Source organism: Macaca nemestrina, chromosome 4, assembly GCF_043159975.1.
Source record: "Macaca nemestrina isolate mMacNem1 chromosome 4, mMacNem.hap1, whole genome shotgun sequence".
In the NCBI taxonomy this organism is placed as follows: Eukaryota; Metazoa; Chordata; class Mammalia; order Primates; family Cercopithecidae; genus Macaca; species Macaca nemestrina.
Genome location: NC_092128.1, coordinates 90,604,556 through 90,629,234, shown reverse-complemented (window position 1 = coordinate 90,629,234; position 24,679 = coordinate 90,604,556). Strand labels below are relative to the sequence as shown.

Here is a 24,679-nt window from a genome sequence, read left to right as displayed (position 1 = left end):
GTCCTTATTTTTGCTTCTTTATGTGGGTTGCCTTAATTTCCTCCAACCTTTCTCACAGAGTAGAAATGGCCACAGTATTAGTCAGTCTGATAAAGACATACCTGGGACAGGGCAATTAACAAAAGAAAGAGGTTTAATGGACTTATGGTTCCACATGACTGGGGAGGCCTCACAATTACGGCAGAAGGCAAGGAGGAGCAAGTCACATCTTACATAGATGGCAGCAGGCAAAGAGAGAGCTGGTGCAGGGAAACTCCCCCTTATAAAACCATCAGATATCATGAGACTTATTCACTACCATGAGAACAGCATGGGAAAGACCTCCCCCGATGACTCAATTATCTCCTACCAGGTTCCTCCCACAACACATGGTAATTCCAAATGAGATTTAGGTGGGGATACAGAAAAACCATATCAGCCACCAACTCCAGATTCATATATTCTCTACCAGAGAAGGACTGAAACACATGCTACATGGTGCCAAGTTTAAAGATACTAGGGAAAATATTTGATTTGCCTTCCTTCAGGTAGGTACCCAAACCTGAATCAAACAGCTGTGTCCATAGCTACAGGGTCTGAAAATGGGGCAGCACACACTCTAACCATATTGTTAACTGGAATATTTCCCAGAAGGGGAGTGAAAAAGCTATCCCGTCCACTATAGGTTATGATGTGTAATATGCATAATATGTATGGGTAAATAATAACCCATATAGATTAAAAATGTTTAATGTTAAATCATAAAAAACTGAAACCCAGAATTGAAAACAGGCAATTCTGTCTGAATGGTAAGCAGCTTGTTCTGTGTGAATGTGTGTGTGTGTGTGTGTGATGGATAAATAAGAGCCTGAGAGAGGAAAAGAGAGAGAGAAAAGCATGCAATAATAGATTTGGAGAAAGCCCATATTCAGCACAGCATAATATTATAAATGCTGAGGAATCATAACAGTGAGCTTTACTCACCAAGAGACAGGATCATTAAGCAGAATAATATTCAAGCAGATTCTGCTAGTAAATTGATTAAGTTCCATTATAAGGTGATGAAATATAAGTAGCTGAGGTTTCAGCTCTTCTTTTGCAGAAATAAGCACAGTTGAAGGTTAAAATACTTTAACATGAATCCAGTTATTTGTAGATGTTTTAATTTGTTTCTTTTATTGTTCAAGTACATATATTGAATGGCAGACTATTATTTAGAGCAGTGGTCCCCAATCTTTTTGGCACCAGGAACTGGTTTTGTGGAATACAATTTTTTCCACAAACTGGAGAGGGGAGATGGTTTGGGGACAATTCAAGCACATTACATTTATTGTGCACTTTACTTCTCTTATTATTACATTGTAATATATAATGAAATTATTATACAACTCACTGTGATGTAGAATAAATGTGAGCCCTGAGCTTGTTTTCCCGCAACTATACAGTCCCATCTGGGAGTGATGGGAGACAATGACAGATCATCACGCATTAGATTCTCATAAGGAGCATGTAACCTAGATCCCTCACTTACACAGTTGAAAATAGGGTTGCCCTGCTATGAGAACCTAATGCCACTGCTGATCTGACAAGAGAGGGAGTTCAGGCACTAATGCGAGCAATGGGGAGTGGCTATAAATACATATGAAACTTTGCTTGCCCACCTGCTGCTTATCTCCTGCTGTGCAGTCTGGTTGCTAGCAGGCCACAGACCAGTACTGATCCTTGGCCAGGGGGTTGAAGACCCCTAATGTAGAGGGCACTGTAGATTGTAATTTTGGAGTTGTTTTATAGATTGTAGAAGAAACAGATGTTACATTTTGTTATCTGAAATTAAAAAAATATTACCTCTCTGTTTCATACTATTGCTGCCTCTTGACACCCCTACCCAAGTACAAGGAATTAAAATACAGTTTTCTGCCAGGTTTAATTATTATCTAATTTGCCTCAGTATGCAAACCACTGTAACAGGTGCTGTCCATAGTTTCAGCACTGATAATTTACAAACTAACCAGAGAGATAGAACAAATATGATATTCTCTTTCATTTCCATTCCTATTGCCACACCTGGAAATAGGGACTTGAGATCTGTAAGCATATTGTTTTAAAGTGAATTAATGAGAGTAGATGAGATACCAAGGGATATTCAGAAGAGTAGCAGGAGAGCAAAAAACAGAAACATAAAAAAATTATTTCACCTACAGAGACAAGGATGGAACATTCAGAGGTGGAAGAGAATCTACTGAGAGGTGGGCAGCGAAAACAGACAGTTTCTGTAGCCAAGTGTGGGGAATTATGTAAAATGCTACAGAGAAGACTAAAAAGATAAGGAGTAAACTGTGTCCATTGGATTTAGCAACCAAGAGGTTTTTGGCCTTGAAAGTGGAGGAGAGCACTGGTGGTAGAGTAAAAGGAGATGAAACTGAAGATTGATTTCAAAGAACTGAACAAAACTGAAGCTGTTAATGTACACTATGCTTTCCCCAAAATCTTGGCTGTGAATGCAAGGGAAATAAAAGAGTAGATGTGAGAAGAGGGTGTAAATATGAGTGGGATGCATCTTAAAACATAGAAGAAGATGTAGAAAAAGAGAAGAGAGTAAGCAGAAGTGCTAATGACTCTGAGAAGGTAGGAGATATGGCATAGAAAGTGCAGGGAAGTAACTGAGGCTTCATATGCAGAAGACAAGTCCCTTTCCAAGAGAAGGAAGGGAAAAATATAGGAATGAAGACAGATGCATGCATTTGTATTTGTCAGGAAGTTAAGGAAATTTAGAGATAAGCATCTCAAATTTTAGGGAATAAAGAGTAAGGTTACCTGATAAGCTAATGAGAGAGGGGTGGAATTAAGTGCTCAAGTGGTGTTACTATGTTACATGTCTATGGGGGACAATAAGAATCTGTTCATCTGCTTGCCTGTCTGCTTGTCTTTCTAGCCATCTCTTACTGCCCTGAGTGCCCAGCTGACATTGCTTAGGAACAGAAGATTGAAACTACTAGTTAGTGATGATTGAAGTGGGGCTCAAACAGTAGAGACTCTAGGTTCAACGTGGAAGGGAATGAATGATAATGAAAAAAGGAAGTGAGAAGAAATCGGAGGCTTTATTAATGTTGAACCATTAGACAGGAAGTAGAGTTTAGGCATTAAAGTTATGAGAAATACCTAAATTCAGAATAATGTCAAGGTTTAAGGTGTTGCTGTTTATAAGAGTGGTTGAGCTTCAGCAAAGGGAAAAACAGTCAAAATCCCAGCTGGATTAAGAAGCATTGATGCTAATGTCACAGATGAGTCTGCCATATGGATACCATGGTCACCCAAGACAGTCAAGAGGAGAATGTAAAAATCTCTGTAAGGCAGATGTCAAAGTCCTCAGGGATTCATAGGAGGGATGAGATATTGATAGATGACAATGACAAAAAAGATTAGAGAGAGGTGTTGCTTAAGGAAATGAGTCCTTCAAGGAAGAGAAGTTTTTTTTTTGCACAAAGGAGAAAGAGTAGTAAGCTGGAAATGATACCGAAAAGTGGTGGGTGCTGGAAGAATATTGATACAACCTCTGGGATCTGTAGGACAATGAGACAGTTCTGAGAGGGCCCAATGGTCGGGGATGAACTGGTTCCAATCAAGGCAAGGAGATGGAAAGAGTAAAGAATTCAAAAATAAAATAATTCTCCTCCTCCTCCTCCTTGTTCTTCTCCTCTTCTTCCTCTTTCTTTTGTATTTTTTAATAGTTTTTGTAATGTTGTGAGGATACCTGAAGCAATAAAGTAAAGGGCTGAAAGGAAAATCAGTACAGATATACACTCACATAATTGGAGGTTGGTAAAATGGAATTTCTTCATGGACATTTTGCTTAACATCTCTACAAGCTGTAATTTTCCCTTACTTGGTGATAACATAAAATTTAAGCTTTTTCTATTAACCAAACACTGTATTGGGATCCTTTCACTATGTTTTATATTTTACAGAATTTCTAAATGTATGCATGGTCTTTGATGTAACAGCCCAGATTATTTATCTTTATAAATAATCTCACCACACTTAACAGAGTTTTCTGCATGTAATTGGTACTCAATAATACAATATCTCCTTACCAATTTTAGTCAAAATACACATATGTAAATGATTTTAGAATATATTTAAAGTTATTTAATAACGAGTATCAGTCTGTATAAAATAAGCCATATGGCACAGAGAACCAATGAGCATTCTCCCCTTCTTCCTTAGAAATGAATATTCCATTTAAATTGGACACCTGATCACTCAGAATAGACGCTACTTTTCCCAACCATATCATCATGTGACTAAGTTCTGCTCAATAGAATGCAAACAAAAGTTTCATTTTAGAGTTCTAAAAAGTTTCCTAAAAGGGAGGTGGAACATCCCTCTTTCTACTTCCTGGAATGTGGATGTGATGACTGAAGCTCAAGCAGGTTTTATCATCAATGAGGTAACACATGTAAACTGTGTGAGAGGCCACAAAGTAGAAGTAATATTGTAGAACTGGCATGCTACCCTCTCTGTGCACCTCCAGACTTTTCTTACATGAAAAAATAAAACTGCATATTGTTAAGCCGCTTTTAATTTATTTGAGTTTTCTGTTGCTTGCAACCGAATGCAATCTCAATTGATATCATGGATATCTTTGGAATTAGGCAGTTTAAGTGTAGCATTTAAAAAAAAATCTTTAGGCTAATATGTACAAATTTTCATCAAGATTGCAATGTAATTTTTTTTCTTTTGTAAAGTTGACATAAAATTATTTTCCTCTTCCTGATATGAAAAGTTCTGAGTGACTTTTTGTTTCTTTAACTTTCACCCTTTTGTTTGAAGCAAAAGTAAAATGTCCTATTACAAATTATTTGCAGTAAAGTTATCATTATGGAATCAATGGCAAAATCTTATTCAAATTTAAGCTCTGGAAAGGTAATCAAAAGAAGAAAGCAATAGAATAATGAAACGTGGCCGGGCGCGGTGGCTCAAGCCTGTAATCCCAGCACTTTGGGAGGCCGAGATGGGCGGATCACGAGGTCAGGAGATCGAGAGACGATCCCGGCTAACACGGTGAAACCCCGTCTCTACTAAAAAATACAAAAAAATAGCCGGGCGAGGTGGCGGGCGCCTGTAGTCCCAGCTACTCGGGAGGCTGAGGCAGGAGAATGGCGTAAACCCAGGAGGCGGAGCTTGCAGTGAGCTGAGATCCGGCCACTGCACTCCAGCCTGGGTGACAGAGCAAGACTCCGTCTCAAAAAAAAAAAAAAAAAAAAAAAAAAAGAATAATGAAACGTGATTTCTTTAATAAAAGAAAAGAAAAACATGTGAGTATTTTGCCCACAATGATCCAACTTACTCCTCTGATGTTGAATTTATTTTTTAAGTATTTAATTTGCCAATTCATTCTCAGTTTTACAAAACTTTCACACATTTTCGTTTAACACTTGCACAACTTTTTATTTTCTCAAGCACGTTGAACAAGGTAATTTGTTAATAATCTTAATATGCCTATGAATTAATATTTTCCTCTTTACTTCTGAAACTCTGTAGAAGTCACTTTTTAGAGGAACTGGAGAGATCGCTAAGTAGAATTGGGGCTGGGGTCTTGTATGCCTTAGTCATCTATTGTTGCATAACAACTACTCCAAAACTTAACACTTAAAACAGCAATCATTTTATTATTTCTGATGATTTCTGGGTCAGGAATCAGGGCACTGCATGTATAATCCATCTCTGCTTCATATGGTGTCTAATGGGACTGTACATTCAAGATGGCTTCTTCACTGGAACCTCTGCTTGAGTAGCTAGCTATTCAACCGGGGTTAGATGTTGGGCCTATCCACTGAGTTTGCCAGTTCTCTTACATGTGGTCTTATCGAGGTAGTTGATTTTTTTATGTGACAGATTAGCACCCAAAGAACACAAGGGCAGAATCTGCCAGGTGTCTTCAAAACTTACACCTAAAACTGGCAGTGTATCACTTCTGCCACATCCGTTTGGTTTTAGTAACAAAAGGCCCAGTCCAGATGTAAGGCGTGGGGATATACTAGTGTGTGGATATAAGGAGCGGTGTTTCATTAGGCGCCAGTGCTGGAGTTGCCAGGTAAAATATAAGACATTCAGTTAAATTTGAATTTCAGATAACAATGAATTATGTTTTAGTATAAGTACGCTCTATGTAATATGCAGGATATATTTATACTAAAATATTATTTCTTATTAATCTGAAATTCAAATTTAACCTGGAATCCTGAGTTTTTATTTGTTAAATCTCACAACCCTAGGATTTCCCAATGTAACAGATTGCTAATGAATATAGACTGATATTCCCTTTAGACTTTCCAGAAGCACATTAGCAATGTGTATCTTAGTAAACCACTCACCAGCTCTAACTGCATCTTTTAATTCATATATTTACATTCTTAGCTATATCTCTGAGTTCAGTGAAAGTGATGATGGCAGTCAAATGAATTAATAAAGTGGATCTGAGCTGCTGGGAAAAGAGGCATTGCATTTTTCTATAAAGAAACTAGAAATAAGACATCTAAAAGTAGCTTCCGTACCTGAATTCTTCTGAGAAAATACCTTAAGTCCACATGCTATTTTTCTAACATCTTCGGTATGAGTATTAGGTAGCATTGCAAGACATGATCTTTTGTTGTTGCTCTTTCATTTAAGCTGAATAATATTATGTAGGAAAGTAGCAGCATGTTCAAGATAAGAGACTTTACAGGATCCCTTTATACATTTTAATGATCAATTTTATTTCTGTTACTCAAAAATACCTTCTAATTTTGATCATTAAAAAATTATACTTCTAATCAGTTCTGACTTAGAAATCCTTCCTTTAAATGTTTCCAAAAGAGAATAATTAATCTGTCAGTCATTTGATCTAATCAACCCTAGTTAAATTACCATAGTCATTAGAAATCCACTGTCCTCTGCCAAGAACTCTTGTTCCATGTGATGTCACAAGGGCAGGTACCTTCAAAATTATGTGAGAGGTTGCATATAATTTTCTTGCATAAATATAATCAATTATCTAGAAAATTTTTATTTAAAATATAATTATTATCCATTGGGTTGACACTTATTTATCTAATATTTCTCAATCCTTTATTAAACTTGACTCAAATTTTATAGTCACATTTTCAAAGCAAAGACACAGTGTTAGGCAAAAAGAATAAAGGAGGAGCTTGAGGCAACCCAAAGTCTTTTCCAGGCCAATACTATCCTCCTTAAATATTCCATTCTTCTCATACCTTCTGTCATTCCTGTTACAAGTTCAACAGTCTTTTTGATATTCAAGAATACCTAACATTGGCTATAGGACCTATGCACAGAGAATAACCCACTGTCCAGAGTGTGTATTAGAATCTTCCTAATAAACCTGGAGATTCCCCATCCCTCAGAGGATTTGAGGGTAAGAAGAGACTGCTATATAGTACTTTATTCTGAAGGAATTTTGTCTGAAGTCTTTCTCAACTTGTTAAAGATGTGCTCTCCCAAAGTAATAATATTAATGAAATAGTTGAGGTGGCAATGATATAAAAGTTTATAAAACATTTGATAGCAATGGGTTCTTAGAGATTATACAATCCATGTGCGTAATTGTACAAAGAAAAATACAACACAAAGAAATTCAGTGACTTGTCCAAAATTATGACAACATTGAGACTAGTATGCAAGGCTTCTTAACTTCAACCAAATGTTACTTTCACTGAACTGTGTCCTAGTATCACTAATAGTATATTACCTAAACACTGTGTTACCTAGTCCTTTAACACTAATACATTACTTAAACACTAAAAGTAACGGCTTCTACAAATCCATTTGGTTTAAATATTTGTGCCTTCAAGAAAAACATCTGAGAAACACTCCTGAAACACTTGTGTCAATAATTTTCCATTCATTTAAGGTATTTGGACACATGGCAGAAGTTTGAAGTTTGTGGCTACAGGTAAAACTTGTAACCAAGGTTCCTTTTAACAATATGTGCATACAATTACCTGTTTACACAATGATATTTCATTATAAAAATGTGCTGATTTTTATTGAACCAGTCTCTTCTTAATGATCAAGTAGGGTTTTCCAATCTTTTGCTATGAAATACATCGTTTACCATATGTGAAAGTATAACAATACATACATTTCCAGAGAGGGTTCTTACTCAAATTAATTAATTTCCCCTCTTGATTTGTTTTTGTGATATTATAAGCAATAAATAACCATGAGTTGTGAATATATATATATATATTTTTGAACTCCTGACCTCAAGTGATCCGCCTGCCTCAGCCTCCCAAAGTGCTGGTATTACAGGCACAAGCCACAAGCACTGGGCCTGATTATGATTATTATGATGATGTTTAAGTGCTAATTTATCTACTTGAAATGTGAAATATCTTTTTTTAATTTTTTCTCCCTAGATAGATGACTATTATTTTAACTCATTTCTCATTTGAATTACCATTTTCATTTGGTTCCAACTGTTCAATTGGTGCAACCAGTTTTAAATAAAAAGAGAACCATGAATTTTCAGAGCCCATGAGATATGGAAAAATGGCCATCAATGACTGTACAAGGACACACATTAGTTTCAGAACTAATTTCAGATAGAAGCTCATTTAGTTCCCAGCACAAATTAAGTGACTTTTATGTGACATAGCAGTTAAAAATCAATTTATGAGCTTTCTGGAATACTACTTAGAGCAAATATGCAGACATCCTCTTATTTAAAACCTGGAACACTGACAAACTCCAGCAGACTGAGTCTCATAGGTATTGAAACTGTGGGAATATAAACAGTGGCAGTAGAACTACTTTTCATTTTCTAGATTCTCAATGACTTCACCATGAAAACAGCGCAGCTATGTGCATAATTGAAATTATGGCTAAAATAAAGCGTTGGGTTAACTGAGATTTCAGTAAACTTTTATTCCTGCTTCTTCAATTAAACACCCACTTTAATTTTTATTAATCCATATCTGCCAAATATTGTACAGAATTAGGAACATAATAAAAGAGGGTAAGTAAGTATATGGAGCTTGTTTGGGAATTTTAAATTATTTAATCATAAAATATGATTTTTTGAGAAACTGGATTTCAACATTAGTTATCTCAAAGAATGATTTCATTCATTAAATAGAAATGTAATCATTTTGAAAGAAAAAGAATCTGGTTTCTTCATATCCTTTTTGAATTGTATGACTTTTACTTGACTGAAGGAAGGTAATATCATTAGGCATATTTCTGAACTGCATTCCAGTTCAAATAGCACACTCTCAAATTCTGTTTTATTAAGAATATTTCATAGAACATAATCCTAAACATATGCTTATGTTTAAAAAATATGTAGTTAAACATATTGGAGAAGCTTGGAAATTCTCAGTATACATTAGCATCTGAGGCTCTGAGAAGTCCTTAAGGAATGAAAATAGTTGAAGAGGGTTAAGTTAGTTGATCCCCTAAGGCACTGGTTCTCAAACTTTAGTGAATACTATAATCATCTGACGATCTTGTTAAAACTGATAACTGAGACCCACATACAGGCTTTCTGATTCATTATGTCAGGATGGAGCCTAAGAAATTGAATTTCTAATAGTTTTCCAGGTGATGCTTATGCTGCTGGTATAGGGATATACTTTGAGTACCACTATCTACAGATCACTCCTACACAGTCTCCTATATTCCTAGGAGGCCAGTTGAAATAGACATAATGAGTGGTTAAGGCAGGTTATCCTGGTAGAGTGCAGAAGTGGTAGATCAGGAACAGAAGCTGCCACTCCACTGTGTCATACAGTTGCTTTCTGGAGGATCAGATATAATTACTTTCATCAAACTGGAGGAAGCTCTGTTCTTCTCCATTCATAAATACTAAGTGGCACAATAGAGCTGGGGGCAAGGTTTCCATTACGTCATAGCCATAACCTCAAGGCTTGGGTCTCCGTGCCTGATATCCCAGGGAAGGGGCAAGTTTTCCAACCAATAAATTTTAAGTTGGAAAAGTAGGGTTACAAGTCAAGTTTTTCTTACTTTGTACTTTATCTGTTGACTGACAGCTCCTGATTATATCCTGTGAAGTTATTATTATGTATCAGCTTACTGGGCTTGGGGATGCCCAGACATTTCATCAAAAATTATTATGGGGGCACCCGTTTCCTATCCATTCTTTTTCTCTGGAAAGCCCTGATTAATACAGCTTTTGGTATTGTGAGTGGTTGTAGAGGGACATAATCTTAAGGATGAAGTCTCTGAATTGGTTCTGGGGTTTCTGGAATTGGCTTTCTAAATATAATTAGATTATATTTAAATATGCGAATGACTCTATTTCCAATATTGAAAAGAGCACTCATAGTTCATGATGTGGTCTGGAAATATAGACATGCAAAATATCACCATTTGATATTCATAATCAACTGCTTATAAAAATCAAGTATCTGGATGACTGTATATAATATTATTGAACATTGTTGGCAAATTAACAAATACAAGATTGACTAGTTGCTTCTTGTATTGTAAATAGGGAATATATCCTCTTTGTGGGGTCTTTAAGGATTATTTCAACACAATTGGAGAAATTATATTCAGAAAGTGATTATTATACACACAGGTCCTAGAGGCAGGAGGCATAGCATGCCATGCAGGAGGCCACATGGGAGGAAATCTCAAGGAGTGAGCTCAATCAAGTAGATGAGGGCCTGAAAGAGAGAGAGAAGTGGGGGAGGGAGATTGGACCCATGGGCAAATGCTTTTATTGGAGAACGGGGTGAAGTACCCAAGCAAAAACCATGAGGAGATTTTATTGGTGTGTTTGAATGTCACTAGGTCAGTAAAGGGAAGCCAAGAAGGGCAACTTGTGGCAGAGACCAGACTTATCCACACCGATGTACCTGGTTGCCTGGGCAATGTGTTTACAGATTATTTGTGGGGATGTTGAAGTATCAGGAAAATATAAAGTTTAAAAAATGTATAATATACTCCTAATGTCACTAGACAAAGTGCAAAAAGAAAAGGGTAAGCTTAGGGATTTGAATTCCCAGCTCAAGAGCCTTACAAATGACCTGTAAGCTTCTACATATGCCCTGAAGGAGACACTTATCTCCAGTAGTTGCAGGGCTGAGATTGCTGAACATCAAACCCCAGATCCCCACATTGGTTCCCTGACCTGTGGAGTGAGAGCTATTATGGTGGGAAAAGGCAAGTCCAATCCACTGGAACTACCTGTACCTAGGAAAATAATAAATCGAAAGCAATACCACATTCCTCAAGTGATTGTAGGATTGTATGTCACTCTGATAGATTGAAAGATGGTGATTTTCACCACATCACAATTCAACTCACCTCTTTGGCCTGTGCAGAAGACAGATGGATCTTGAAGAATAACTCTGGATTATCATAAGCTTAGCCAAGTGGAGACTCAAATTGCAGTGGTTGTGCCAGATCTGGTCTCATTGCTTGAGCAAATTGACATAACCTATGGTACCTTGGAAGTATAATTTTTCCATCTCTGTCTATAAGGACCATTAAAAATAGTTCGCTTTAGGCTGTCAAGACCAGAAATATACCCTCATAGTCTTTCCTTTGAGGTATATCAACTGTCCTATGTCATAATTTAATTTGTGGGATCTTGATTACCTTTACAAACTTCCACAAGTTAGCATGTTAGTCCGTCATATTGATGACATTATGCTGACTGAACCCAGTGGGAGAGAAATAGCAACTACTCTAGACTGGTAAGTATTTGCATGCAAGAGGTGGGAATACATCTGAAAAAAGTTTGGGAGCCTTTTTCCTTAGTTACATTTTTAGGGATGCAGTGGTGTGGGCCATGTCAATATATCCCTTCTAAGGTGACAGTCCTTTCATCTAGCTCCTCTTACAACCAAAAAAGGGACACAATGCTTGTGGGTCTTTGGATTTTGGAGATACCATATTCTCATTTGTGTATGTTATCCAATCTTGTACCAAGTGACCCTAAAATCTACTGGATTTGAGTGGGGCCCAGAACAAGTGAAGGTCCTGCAACAGATCTAGACTTCTGTGCAACCTGATCTACCATTTGGCCATGTAATCTAGTAGAGCCAATGGTGATTCAGGTGTCAGTTCCAGATGAGGATGCTGGGTAGAGAATTTGGCAGGCCACTGTAGATGAATTGCAGAGCAGAGCCCTAGGATTTTAAAGCAAAGTCTTGCTGTCCTCTGTGAATAGTTATTCTCCTTTTGAGAATCAGTTCATGGCCTGCTACAGGGCCTACATAGAGACTGAGCACTTAACCATCGGTCACCAAGTTGCCATGAGATTGAGTGAGCTGAACTACCTATCATGAACTGAATGTTACATGATATGTCAAGCCATAAAGTTGGGCATGCCAAGAACTCCATCATCAAGTGGAAGTGGTATATGCAATATGATTTAGCCTCATCAAGCACTGAAGCCACTAGTAAGTTATATGAATAAGTGACCCAAATCCAAAATTTTATTCCTTCACTATGAAATTAGAATAGCAAAGAGATTAGTCACATGGGGTGGTCCCCAGGGAAGTCACTGATCAATTGAACCAGCAATCCCAGGACCATTTGATAATTTAGATCACAAATTGATGCTATTATTTTTTCCAAAGGCAAATTTTCACCACACAATTTAAGTATTAAATGAGTAACTTTGTTTACTATTGGCATATAAAGTATTTTCTAAATAGAAAATGCACTTGTCTAGACAATTCTGTTGGTCATTCAAGAGGATGTGTTTCACATAACCAATATATCCTATAGAATATGGATTAACTGAGTTGCTTGGACGGTAGTTTGAATCCAAGAGAGGTAAGGTAGTTGTTTTTAAGGCTTCGGGTGTTATTCTTACTCTCCCTTTTCATTTATTATAGGAACAATCCTCCAGTGTTGCTAAGAGTGGTATTAGCAGGTATGATCTCAGCTTCTATTTTTTGAAATAGTACAGGTTGCTTAGAGAGGAAGGTGTAGTGTGCAACCCTTCAGTCTGTCAGGAGGGTGAGCTGAGAGGTAAGTGCTAATTTGACTAATTCCTTGCAAGTAAGACTCCTAGAAAGAGTGTTGACTTCTGTATTAAAATTTATAGAACTATACACAAATAATTGTTCATTTCACTGTTGATCATTTAATAGAGGAACAGTTTTACTTCTTCCTGATTTTTTTTCTTTCCTTTCTTTCTCTTTCTCTCTCTCCTTCCTTCCTTTTCTCTTTCTTTCTTTCTTTCCTTCCCTTCCTTCCTCCCTCCCTCCTTCCCTCCCTTCCTTCCTTTTTTCCTTCATCCCTCCCTTCCTTCCTTCTTTCCTTCATCCCTCCCTTCCTTCCTTCCTTCCTCCCTCCCTCCCTCCCTTCCTTCCTTCCTTCCTTCCTTTCTTCCATTCTTCCTTTCTTTCCTTGCCTTATTAAAATGTCTAGAACCTTTAGTATAATGTTGAATAGAAGTGGTAAAAGTGGACATTCTTGCCTTTCTCCTGATTTTAGAAGGAAACAATTGATCTTTCACCACCAAGTTCAATGTTAGCTTTGCATTTTTTTGTAGAGGCCATACATCAGATTGAGGATGTTCTCTACTAGTCTTATTTTATTGGTGTTGAAATTTGCAATACACTTTTATGTATCTATTAAAATTATTATAGGGTTTTTCTCCTTTTTCTGTTAATTTTGCAAATTATATTATCAGCTTTCAAATAGTAAATCAACCTTGCATTATTAAATAAATGCAACTTGAGTTTTTATCCCCTTTACATACTGTTGGATTTCATATGCTAATATTGCATGAAGTATATATTTATTAAGTAATACTGAGTTTGTCTATATTAATGAAGGATAACTGTTTGAATTTTTAATGTCTTTTTGTAGTTTTATTAAGGTAAACTTTATGTGCAGCAAAATGCACAGATCTTAAGATTATGATTAAATGAGCTTGGTATGCAATCCTTCCCATGTAACCTCTAACTCTATGAAGACACAGAGCATTTCTATAACCTCATAACATTTTCTTATGCCCCTATACAATCAAACTTTTTTTCTCTTCAACTTTTAAGTTCAGGAGTATACATGCAGAATGTGCAGGTTTGTCACGTAGGTAAATATATACCATGGTGGTTTGCTGCACAGATCATCTCATCCCCTAGGTATTAAGCCCAGCATCCATTAGCTATTCTTCTCGATGCTCTCCCTCCCCTGGCCCTCCCCGACATACCCCAATGTGTGTTGTCCCTCCCCCATGTGTCCATGTGTTATCGTTCAGCTCCCACTTCCTAGTGAGAACATGTGGTATTTGGCTTTCTATTCCTGCATTAGTTTACTAAGGATAATGGCTTCCAACTCCATCTGTGTCCCTGCAAAGGGCATGGTCTTGTTCCTCTTACGGCTTCATAGTATTCCGTGGTGTTTATGTGCTACATTTTATTTATCCAGTCTATTATTGATGGGCATTTGGATTGTGAATAGTACCACACTGACCAAATGCGTACATGTATACTTATGATAAAATGATTTATATTCCTTTACACAGATACTCAGTAATGAGATTGCTAGGTCAAATGGTATTTCTGCCTCTAGGTCTCTGAGGAATCGCCACACTGTCTTCCACAATGGTTGAACTAATTTACACTCCCACCAGCAGTGTAAAAGCATTCCTTTTACTCCGTAACCTCTCTAGCAACCTCTCTTTTTATTAACAGCCATTCTGACTGGTGTGAGATGTTATCTCATTGTGGTTTTGATTTACATTCCTCTGATGATCAATGATGTTGAGCTTTTTTTCATATGTTTGTTGGCTGCATGTATGTTTTCTTTTGAGAAGTGTCTGTTCATGTTCTTTGCCTATGTTTTAATTGGGTTGTTTGTCTTTTTCTTGTAAGTTTGTTAAGTTTCTTATAGATTCTGGATATTAGACCTTTGTCACATGGATAGATTGCAAAATTTTTCTCCCATTCTATAGGTTGTCTGTTCACTCTGATTATAGTTTCTTTTGCTGTGAAGAAGCTGTTTAGTTTAATTAGATCCCATTTGTTAGTTTTTGCTTTTGTTGCAATTGCTTTTGGCGTTTTTATCATGAAATCTTTGCCAGTGCATATGTCCTGAATGGTATTGCCTAGATTTTCTTCTAGAGTTATTATAACTTTGGGTTTTACATTTAAGTCTCTAGTTTATCGTGAGTTGATTTTTGTACATGGTTTAAGGAAGGAATCCAGTTTCAATTTTCTGCATATGGCTAGCCAGTTCTCCCAGCACCATTTATTAAATGGGGAATATTTTCCCCATTGCTTGTTTTTGTCAGGTTTGTCTAAGATCAGATGGTTTTAGGTGTACAGTCTTATTTTTGAGTTCTCTATTCTCTTCCATTGGTCTATGTGTCTGTTCTTGTACCAGTACCATGCTGTTTTGGTTAATGTAGCCTTGTAGTGTAGTCAGGCAGCATAATGCCTCCAGCTTTGTTCTTATTGCTTAGGATTTTCTTGGCTATTCTGGCTCATTTGGGTTTCATATGAATTTTAAAATAGTTTTTTTCCAGTTCTGTGAAGAATGCTGATGGTAGTTTAATGACAGTAGCATTGAATCTATAAATTCCTTTGGGCAGTATAGCCATTTTCACAATATTGATTCTTCCTATTAATGAGTATGGAATGTTTTTCCATTTGTTTGTATCATCTCTGATTTATTTGAGCAGTGGTTTCTAGTTCTCCTTGAAGAGGTGCTTCACTTCCTTTGTTAGCTGTATTCCTAGGTATTTTATTCTTTTTTTAGCAATTGTGAACGAAAGTTCATTCATGATTTGGCTCTCTGCTTGCCTGTTGTTGGTGTATAGGAATGCTGGAGATTTTTGCACATTGGTTTTGTATCCTGAGACTTTGCTGAAGTTGCATGAGCTTAAGAAGCTTTTGGGCTGAGACAATGGGGTTTTCTAAATATAGGATCATGTCATCTGCAAACAAAGACAATTTGACTTCCTCTCTTCCTATTTGAATGCCCTTTGCTTTTTTCTCTTGCCTGATTGACCTGGCCAGAACTTCCAATACTATGTTGAATAGGAGTGGTGAAAAAGGGCGTCCTTGTCTTGTGTGAGTTTTCAAGGGAAATGCATCCAGCTTTTGCCCATTCAGTAAGATACTGGCTATGGGTTTTTCATATATGACTCATTATTTTGAGGTATGTTCCTTCAATACCTAGTTTATTCAGAGTTTTTAACATGAAGGGATGTTGAATTGTATTGAAGGCCTTTTCTACATCTATTGAGATAATCATGTGGTTTTTGGTTTTAGTTCTATTTATATGATGAATCACATTTATTGAATTGGGTATGTTGAACCAACCTTGCATCCTGGGGATGAAGCCAACTTAATCATGGTGGATAGGATGTGTGATGTGCTGCTGGATTCAGTTTGCCAGTATTTTATTGAGGATTTTTGAATCCATCTTTATCAAGAATATTGGCCTGAAGCTTTCTTTTTTTGTAGTATCTCTGCCAGGTTTTGGTATCAGGGTGATGCTGACCTCATAAAATGAGTTAGGGAGGAGGCCCTCCTTTTCATTTTTTTGGAATATTTTCAGTAGAAATATTACCAGCTCTTCTTTGCAGCTCTGGTAGAATTCATCTGTGAATCCATCTGGTCCTAAGCTTTTTTTGGTTGGTAGGCTATTTATTGCTGCCTCAATTTCAGAACTCCTTATTGGTCTATTCAGGGATTCAGTTTCTTCCTGGTTCAGTCTTGGAAGGTTGTATGTGTCTAGAATTTTATCCAGCTCTTTTAGATTTTCTAGTTTACTTGCACGGAAGTGTTTACAGTATTCTCTGATGGCTGTTTGCATTTCTGTGGTGTCAGTGATGATATCCCCCTTATCATTTCTGATTGTGTTTATTTGATTCTTCTCTCTTTTCTTCTTTATTAGTCTAGCTAGTGGTCTATCTGTTTTATTTATTTTTTTTCACAAAAACAGCTCCTGGATTTGTTAACTATTGAAGGGTATTTCATGTCTCTGTCTTCTTCAGTTCTGCTCTGATCTTGGCTATTTCTTGTCTTCTGCTAGTATTGGGGTTTGTTTGCTCTTGATTCTGTAGCTCTTTTAGTCGTGATGTCAGATTGTTAACTTGTCAATGTCTACTCTCTATATGCAAACATTAATTGTGTTATTAATATTTGTTTTACCTTTTGAAAATCTTTGTATAAGTGGAATTTTTTATAAGATTTTTTTTTTCTGATTTGTCCATGTTGTTGCATACATAAGTATTTATTTTTATTGCTGAGTAATAGTTTTGTCAGTGAGCATGTATATCACAATGATTTTTAAATCTATTTACTGATAGAAATTTGCGCTGCTTCCAGTGTGTCACTATTAAAAAAAAGGTGACATAAACATCTTGGTATAAGTCTTCTGTGGATGAATTGATTCATTTATTTGAGTAAATACCCATAGTAAAATTTCCAAATCATAGTGTATATTCAGCTTCATAAAGAAATATGAAGTGGAAATAATGCGGATGAAGGCCATAGGATAAAATTTAAAATTGTAATAAAAGTTCCCTTATCACTTGACAGAGCTGTGCTGGAAAGGAGGGATTAGTATAATATGGTCCATTAACTGAATCTGATACTCTACCTATTGTTCTGTGTTGTTTGAACTAAGAATGTCTTTTTCTTTACCTATTAAAATGCAAAATTTGGGAGGCCGAGACAGGCGGATCACGAGGTCAGGAGATTTAGACCATCCCGGCTAACACGGTGAAACCCCATCTCTACTAAAAAATACAAAAAGCTAGCCGGGCGAGGTGGCAGGCACCTGTAGTCCCAGCTACTCAGGAGGCTGAGGCAGGAGAATGGCGTAAACCCGGGAGGCGGAGCTTGCAGTGAGCTGAGATCTGGCCACTGCACTCCAGCCCAGGTGACAAAGTGAGACTCCGTCTAAAAAAAAAAAAAAAAAATTGCAAAATTTAAAAACACTCTTTGCCTTTTGTCAAAAACACTTTCTCAATTTTGGCTTTCGGGTCCTAAGGCCTTAAATATTTACCAGTTGGTTTTTAGAGAAAAACTTGCTGACCACTGGGTCTAGTTTTAATAGTAGATACAATGAGGACTTAAAGAATATTCTAAGAATAATAATAGAGATTGGTCGAGGAAAAAATATGATTTTGAACCAAAATATTATGAATAAAATATTGATTCAGATGTGATACATGAAAAAATTGTTTCCAAACATTCCCAAAGACAAACCAGATTGCCTGCTATGACCAAATATGCCAGAATTATTAATTACTATAGAAATTAAATGTTATATAAAATGAAAAGAAAAAATTATAGGAAAAAGGAGAGTGAAATAGAAAAACCACATTAAATTAAATTAAAACTACCATATCCAGGGCAATACTGCAAGGAAAAAAAAGGAGGATTTAAACAAAAGATAATGATGATGATGGTAATGATGATGATGGTCATGAGGAGGGGGAGGACAAGGAGGATGATTCATTGGAAGAACAAGGAAGAACAGAAATAATCAAAATTCAAAGTGCAAAACCACCAAGCCAAAAGAATAGCACAGTCTTCAAGTTGTGGTCATGTCAGGGGACAATTTCAACTCTACTATATCTGTACATGAACACACTCAGTATTTTATTTTATTTTCATTTATTTAGTTATTTATTTTTTAATTATCCTTTATGTTCTAGGGTACATATGCACAACATGCAGGTTTGTTACATATGTATACATGTGCCATGTTGGTGTTCTGCACCCATTAACTTGTCATTTACATTAGGTATATCTCCTAATGCTATCCCTCCCCGCTGTCTCCACCCGACAACAGGCCCCAGTGTGTGATGTTCCCCTTCCTGTGTCCAAGTGATCTCATTGTTCAATTCCCATCTATGAGTGAGAACATGAGGTGTATGGTTTTCTGTTCTTGTGATAGTTTGCTGAGAATGATGGTTTCCATCTGCATCCATGTGCCTACACAGGACACAAACTCATCCTTTTTTGTGGCTGCATAGTATTCCATGGTGTATATGTGCCACATTTTTTTAAATTAATTAATTCGTTTTTTAATTAATTAATTAATTTTTTATTATACTTTAAGTTCTATGGTACATGTGCACAACGTGCAGGTTTGTTACATATGTATACATGTGCCATGTTGGTGTGCTGCACCCATCAACTCGTCAGCACCCATCAACTCATCATTTACATCAGTTATAACTCCCAGTGCCATCCTTCCCCCCTCCCCCCTCTCTATAGTAGGCCCCGGTGTGTGATGTTCCCCTTCCCATGTCCAAGTGATCTCATTGTTCAATTCCCACCTATGAGTGAGAACATGCAGTGTTTGGTTTTCTGTTCTTGCGATAGTTTCCTGAGAATGATGGTTTCCAGCTGCATCCATGTCCCTACAAAGGACACGAACTCATCCTTTTTTACGGCTGCATAGTATTCCGTGGTGTATATGATGTGTCACATTTTCTTAATCCAGTCTGTCACTGATGGACATTTGGGTTGATTCCAAGTCTTTGCTATTGTGAATAGTGCCACAATAAACATACGTGTGCATGTGTTTTTATAGCAGCAAGATTTATAATCATTTGGGTATATCCCCAGTAACGGGATGGCTGGGTCAAATGGTATTTCTAGTTCTAGATCCTTGAGGAATCACCACACTGTCTTCCACAATGGTTGAACTAGTTTACAGTCCCACCAACAGTGTAAAAGCGTTCCTATTTCTCCACATTCTCTCCATCACCTGTTGTTTCCTGACTTTTTAATGATTGCCATTCTAACTGGTTTGAGATGGTATCTCATTGTGGTTTTGATTTGCATTTCTCTGATGGCTAATGAGGCTGAGCCTTTTTTCATGTGTCTGCTGGCTGTATAAATGTCTTCTTTTGAGAAGTGTCTGTTCATATCCTTTGCCCACTTTTTGATGGAGTTGTTCATTTTTTCCTTGTAAACTTGTTTGAGTTTTTTGTAGGTTCTGGATATTAGCCTTTTGTCAGATGAGTAGGTTGCAAAATTTTTCTCACATTCTGTAGGTTGCCTGTTCACTCTGATGGTGGTTTCTTTTGCTGTGCAGAAGTTGTTTAGTTTAATTAGATCCCATTTATCAATTTTGGCTTTTGTTGCCATTGCTTTTGGTGTTTTAGACATGAAGTCCTTGCCCATACCTATGTCCTGAATGGTATTACCTAGGTTTTCTTCTAGGGTTTTTATGGCTTTAGGTCTAACATTTAAGTCTCTAATCACTCTTGAAATAATTTTTGTATAAGGAGTAAGGAAGGGATCCAATTTCAGCTTTCTACTTATGGCTAGCCAGTTTTCCCAGCACCATTTATTAAATAGGGAATCCTTTCCCCATTTCTTGTTTTTGTCAGGTTTGTCAAGATCAGATGGTTGTAGACGTGTGGTTTTATTTCTGAGGGCTCTGTTCTGTTCCATTGGTCTATATCTCTGTTTTGGTACCGGTACCATGCTGTTTTGGTTACTGTAGCCTTGTAGTATAGTTTGAAGTCAGGTAGCATGATCCCTCCAGCTTCGTTCTTTCTCCTTAGGATTGTCTTGGCAATGCAGGGTCTTTTTTGGTTCCATATGGACTTTGAAGCAGTTTTTTCCAATTTTGTGAAGAAAGTCATTGGTAGCTTAATGGGGATGGCACTGTATCTATAAATTACCTTGGGCAGTATGGCCATTTTCACGATATTGATTCTTCCTATCCATGAGCATGGAATGTTCTTCCATTTGTTTGTGTCCTCTTTTATTTCATTGAGCAGTGGTTTATAGTTCTCCAAATGAAGGCAGAAATAAAGATGTTCTTTGAAACCAACAAGAACAAAGATACAACATACCAGAATCTCTGGGACATATTTAAAGCAGTGTGTAGAGGGAAATTTATATTACTAAATGCCCACAAGAGAAAGCAGGAAAGATCTAAAATTGACACCCTGACATGAAAATTAAAAGAACTAGAGAAGCAAGAGCAAACACATTCAAAAGCTAGCAGAAGTGAAGAAATAACTAATGTCAGAGCTGAACTGAAGGAAATATAGACACAAAAAAACCCTTCAAAAAATCAATGAATCCAGGTGCTGGTTTTTCAAAAAGATCAACAAAATTGATAGACCGCTAGCAAGACTAAGAAAGAAGAAAAGAGAGGAGAATCAAATAGTCACACTCAGTATTTTAAAAGAACCTCAAGCAGTACAGCATCAATAGATACAGGATACTAAGTAATCATAATCATAGATGAATTTAATCTTTGGGAAAGTTTTCATGAACATAGGAGAGAAGAGTTGAGAGAATCTATAACAAAAAGCAGCAGCCAATGCCTTTACCAGATTGACCCAAGGTTATATTAACAGCCCAGTAATACCGCATAACTTATGTAGAGAAATGCCAACAATTTTAATAAAGAGCCTGGTATAATACATTGTACATATGGTATCATGATGAAGGGAAAAATATTATTTGCAAAACAGAGAATGGTCATTAGCACAAGGAAAAGAACAATAGAAAACTGAATACATTTCTTAAGAATTATTTGATAATTCAAAGGAGCAAAAGTGGTATTATCTTTTAAGCAGAAAATTGTGAAAATAGTTCAAAAGATAAAAAGAAAGCTGAAAATTATATCAGCTGCTTGTTGTTATATAAAGATCTACTCACTTGGAAATTCTTATATGGGATAACAAGAAAATCCTGAGATTTTAAATGGACAGAAAAAAAAGGAAGAATATTATAGGAAGTCAAATAGTCAATACAATGTTCTATTTCCTGGTCCCTACATCAAAGAATCTGACTTTAACTTAGAAGAAGTTACCCAAAATAAGTATGGATTTGGGTCTTACAGCTGAGACTATCAGGAATCAGGATTAAATCATATCAATCAATTGGGTTTGAGCCTAAAAGATGACAGAATCATAGTTTGGTTTTCTCTGTTAGAAAAAGTGGCATGGACCATTTATGATGACTAAATAGCCACTGAAATCTTCACTAGTTCTAACTTGGTTAACGTTAGAACTCAAGTGCTAATCATCCAATGGGCCAAATTGGTACCATAACAAATAAAAGATGTGGCACAGCAGAATATGTAAAACGGAAAGGGTGCATCTTATAATGGAACAAATCCAGCCTCTCAGGTGTCTCATCCTTACATCATGAGGTTGCTGTTATTGAGATGTGCTTACTGAATCGTGACTAAATTTGAGGACATTGCTCTGGTTGGGATCCACAAAGAATTAAGGCAAAGATTGGTACATGGATGAAGAAGCTCTGTTTATAGCAGAGCACACACAAAAAAAGCTATTTTCTAAAGGTCCAAAGATGGAATAACATTAATCCAGGAAAGGAGAAGAAAAGTCAGAGTGTAAAGCAGACATGGCCATAAAATAAATAATAGAAAAATCCTCTAGATTAAAACAAAACTCAGTTATATTTACATGGACTCCTGAGCTGTTGCTAATGGAATTCCTATAAGGTATGCTCAATGATAAGAACAAAATTACAAAACTAATTGTGCTGAAGTGTGGGGTAAAGACATTTGCTAAGTATTGAAAAAATATTTCAATACAGTCATACATCACTTAATGACAGATAAATTCTGAGAAATATGTCATTAGGTGATTTTGTTGTGGGAACATTGTAGAGTGTATTAACGTAAACTAGATGATATAGCCTATTGCTCCTAAGCTACAAACTTGTACAGTATGTTACTGTACTGAATACTGTAGGCAATTCTAATACAATGGTATTTATGTATCTATGCATATCTAAACATAGAAAGGGTACAGTACAAATATGTCACAAAAGAAAAAATGGCATTAATGGAGCTTGCAGGACTGAAAGCTGCTCTGGTTGAGTCAGTGAATGAGTGAGTAAAGAGTGAATGTAAAGGCTTAGGACATTACTGTGTACACTTAGGCTACACTAAATTTATTTTAAAACAAAGTAATTGTACTATGATGTTATCACAGCTATGATGTCACTAGGTGATAGAAAATTTTCAACTCCATTGTAATCTTATGGGACTACTGTCATGTATGTTTTCCATCACTGACCAAAAAGAAACCCATAATTTTGCACCACATGACTGTGTATGTAGGTCATGTCTCAGCCCATAAAAGGAAAGTGTAGATAGCTGGGCATGATGGCAGGCGCCTGTAATCCCAGCTACTCGGGAGGCTGAGGCACGAGAATTGCTTGAACCCGGGAGGCAGAGGTTGCAGTGAGCCAAGATCATGCCACTGCACTCCAACCTGGTGACAGAGCAGGACTCCATCTCAAAAAACGGGAAAGATAGAACAGTCAAATACAATGAGATGATGAACCAGTTGACTAGGAAGTCTCAATTAAAGAAAGTAAAGGAATGTACACAGCAGTTGTTCATTGAGTCCCTGAGAAATTTTGACATTTAGGAATCAATGTGCCAATCAAATAGGTTAAAAAAAAAAAAAACAAGAAATTCTTATAGGTAATCAGACTGTAAGTATATGATAAATAATTATTCTTTGTGCAATAAGTCCAAAACTCTAAAACACAAAGTAGAAGCAGCTACTACCCATTGGAATTACAACCTAATACAAGTAATTCAGGTTGATTGCATTGTACCTACATCTAAATTGTAGGAGAAATATGCTATCTTACTATTGTAGATATTTATCAAAAGTGAGGATGACTTACTTCTCCTATAGGATTAATGCTTATACCACAAAAAATGGACAATGTAACAAACAAAAAGTTTACCTTGTGGGAGCAATTTATTGAAAATCACCCATAGATAATTTATGGAGACAGATCAGGGAAGCAATTTTAATACCAAAAATTTATGTAATCAAAATAATATAGTTTTAAAAATCCATCTTGCAAATAGTTCCAATGGAATAAGAATCAGTGAGAGATAGGATGGCCACCTAAAATGCAGATTTAAAAAAAGCTGCTGGCTAAAGAAAATACTAGATATTGCATGATGGACTAATCAAATCAGGGAGACAAGTGACAGAATAAAAGCAAATTTACAATCTTTGAAACACATGGTCATTTTGCAAACAATCCTTATGATAAAACATGACAAAGATAATGACGTATCACTCCTATAATTACATTGTTATGTAAGATGTTGTCTTAGCTGTCTGAAGAGAGAGGCTTTCCTGCCGGCCTTGAAGAAGTAAAGTGCTGTGATATGAAGTGTCTCTGCAGGCAGTCACATGACAGAGAAATGTGGATAGCTTCTGTGAGCTGAGAGCCTCAGTCATATCACTGCAAAGAACTGAATTCTGCCAAGAACCCGAATGAGCTTGGAGGTGACCTAGCTGACATCTTGATTGCACTCTATGAGAAAGACCTGCAGCAGAGGACTCAGCTAAGCAACGTCTGGATTTTTGCCCACGAAAATGGTGATATAATAAATGTGTTCATTTAAGCTGCTAAATTTGTGGTAATTTGTTATGCAGCAATAGAAAACTAAACAGCTATTTTCATAAACATATGGCTATCTCATTAATAAAAGAAAAGAATCTGTCAGCGTTTAAGATTTGAACAACCCTAAAACTATAAACATGTTTATGTAATACCTAAACTATAAATAAGCAAATCTGCTGTACACATCCCTAGGAGTAGAAGAACACATAGCACTTTGGTCTTACATGTCTTAAAGATGGGTCTGCTGCAGTTTTTCCCTGTCTACAGACTCTTTTTTTTTTTTTTTTTTTAGGTGGAATTCCGCTTTTGTT

General features: G+C 36.5%; 1 long non-coding RNA gene across 1 annotated transcript in view; it reads left to right on the top strand.

Moving 5' to 3' along the window:
* The window catches only part of LOC139362535 (uncharacterized), a 41,610-nt gene that overhangs the window by 3,489 nt on the left and 13,442 nt on the right, over window positions 1-24,679 (top strand). The window contains exon 2 of the long non-coding RNA XR_011621668.1: window positions 12,852-12,889. This is a non-coding gene — a long non-coding RNA (uncharacterized lncRNA). The remainder of the gene's footprint in view (window positions 1-12,851; window positions 12,890-24,679) is intronic.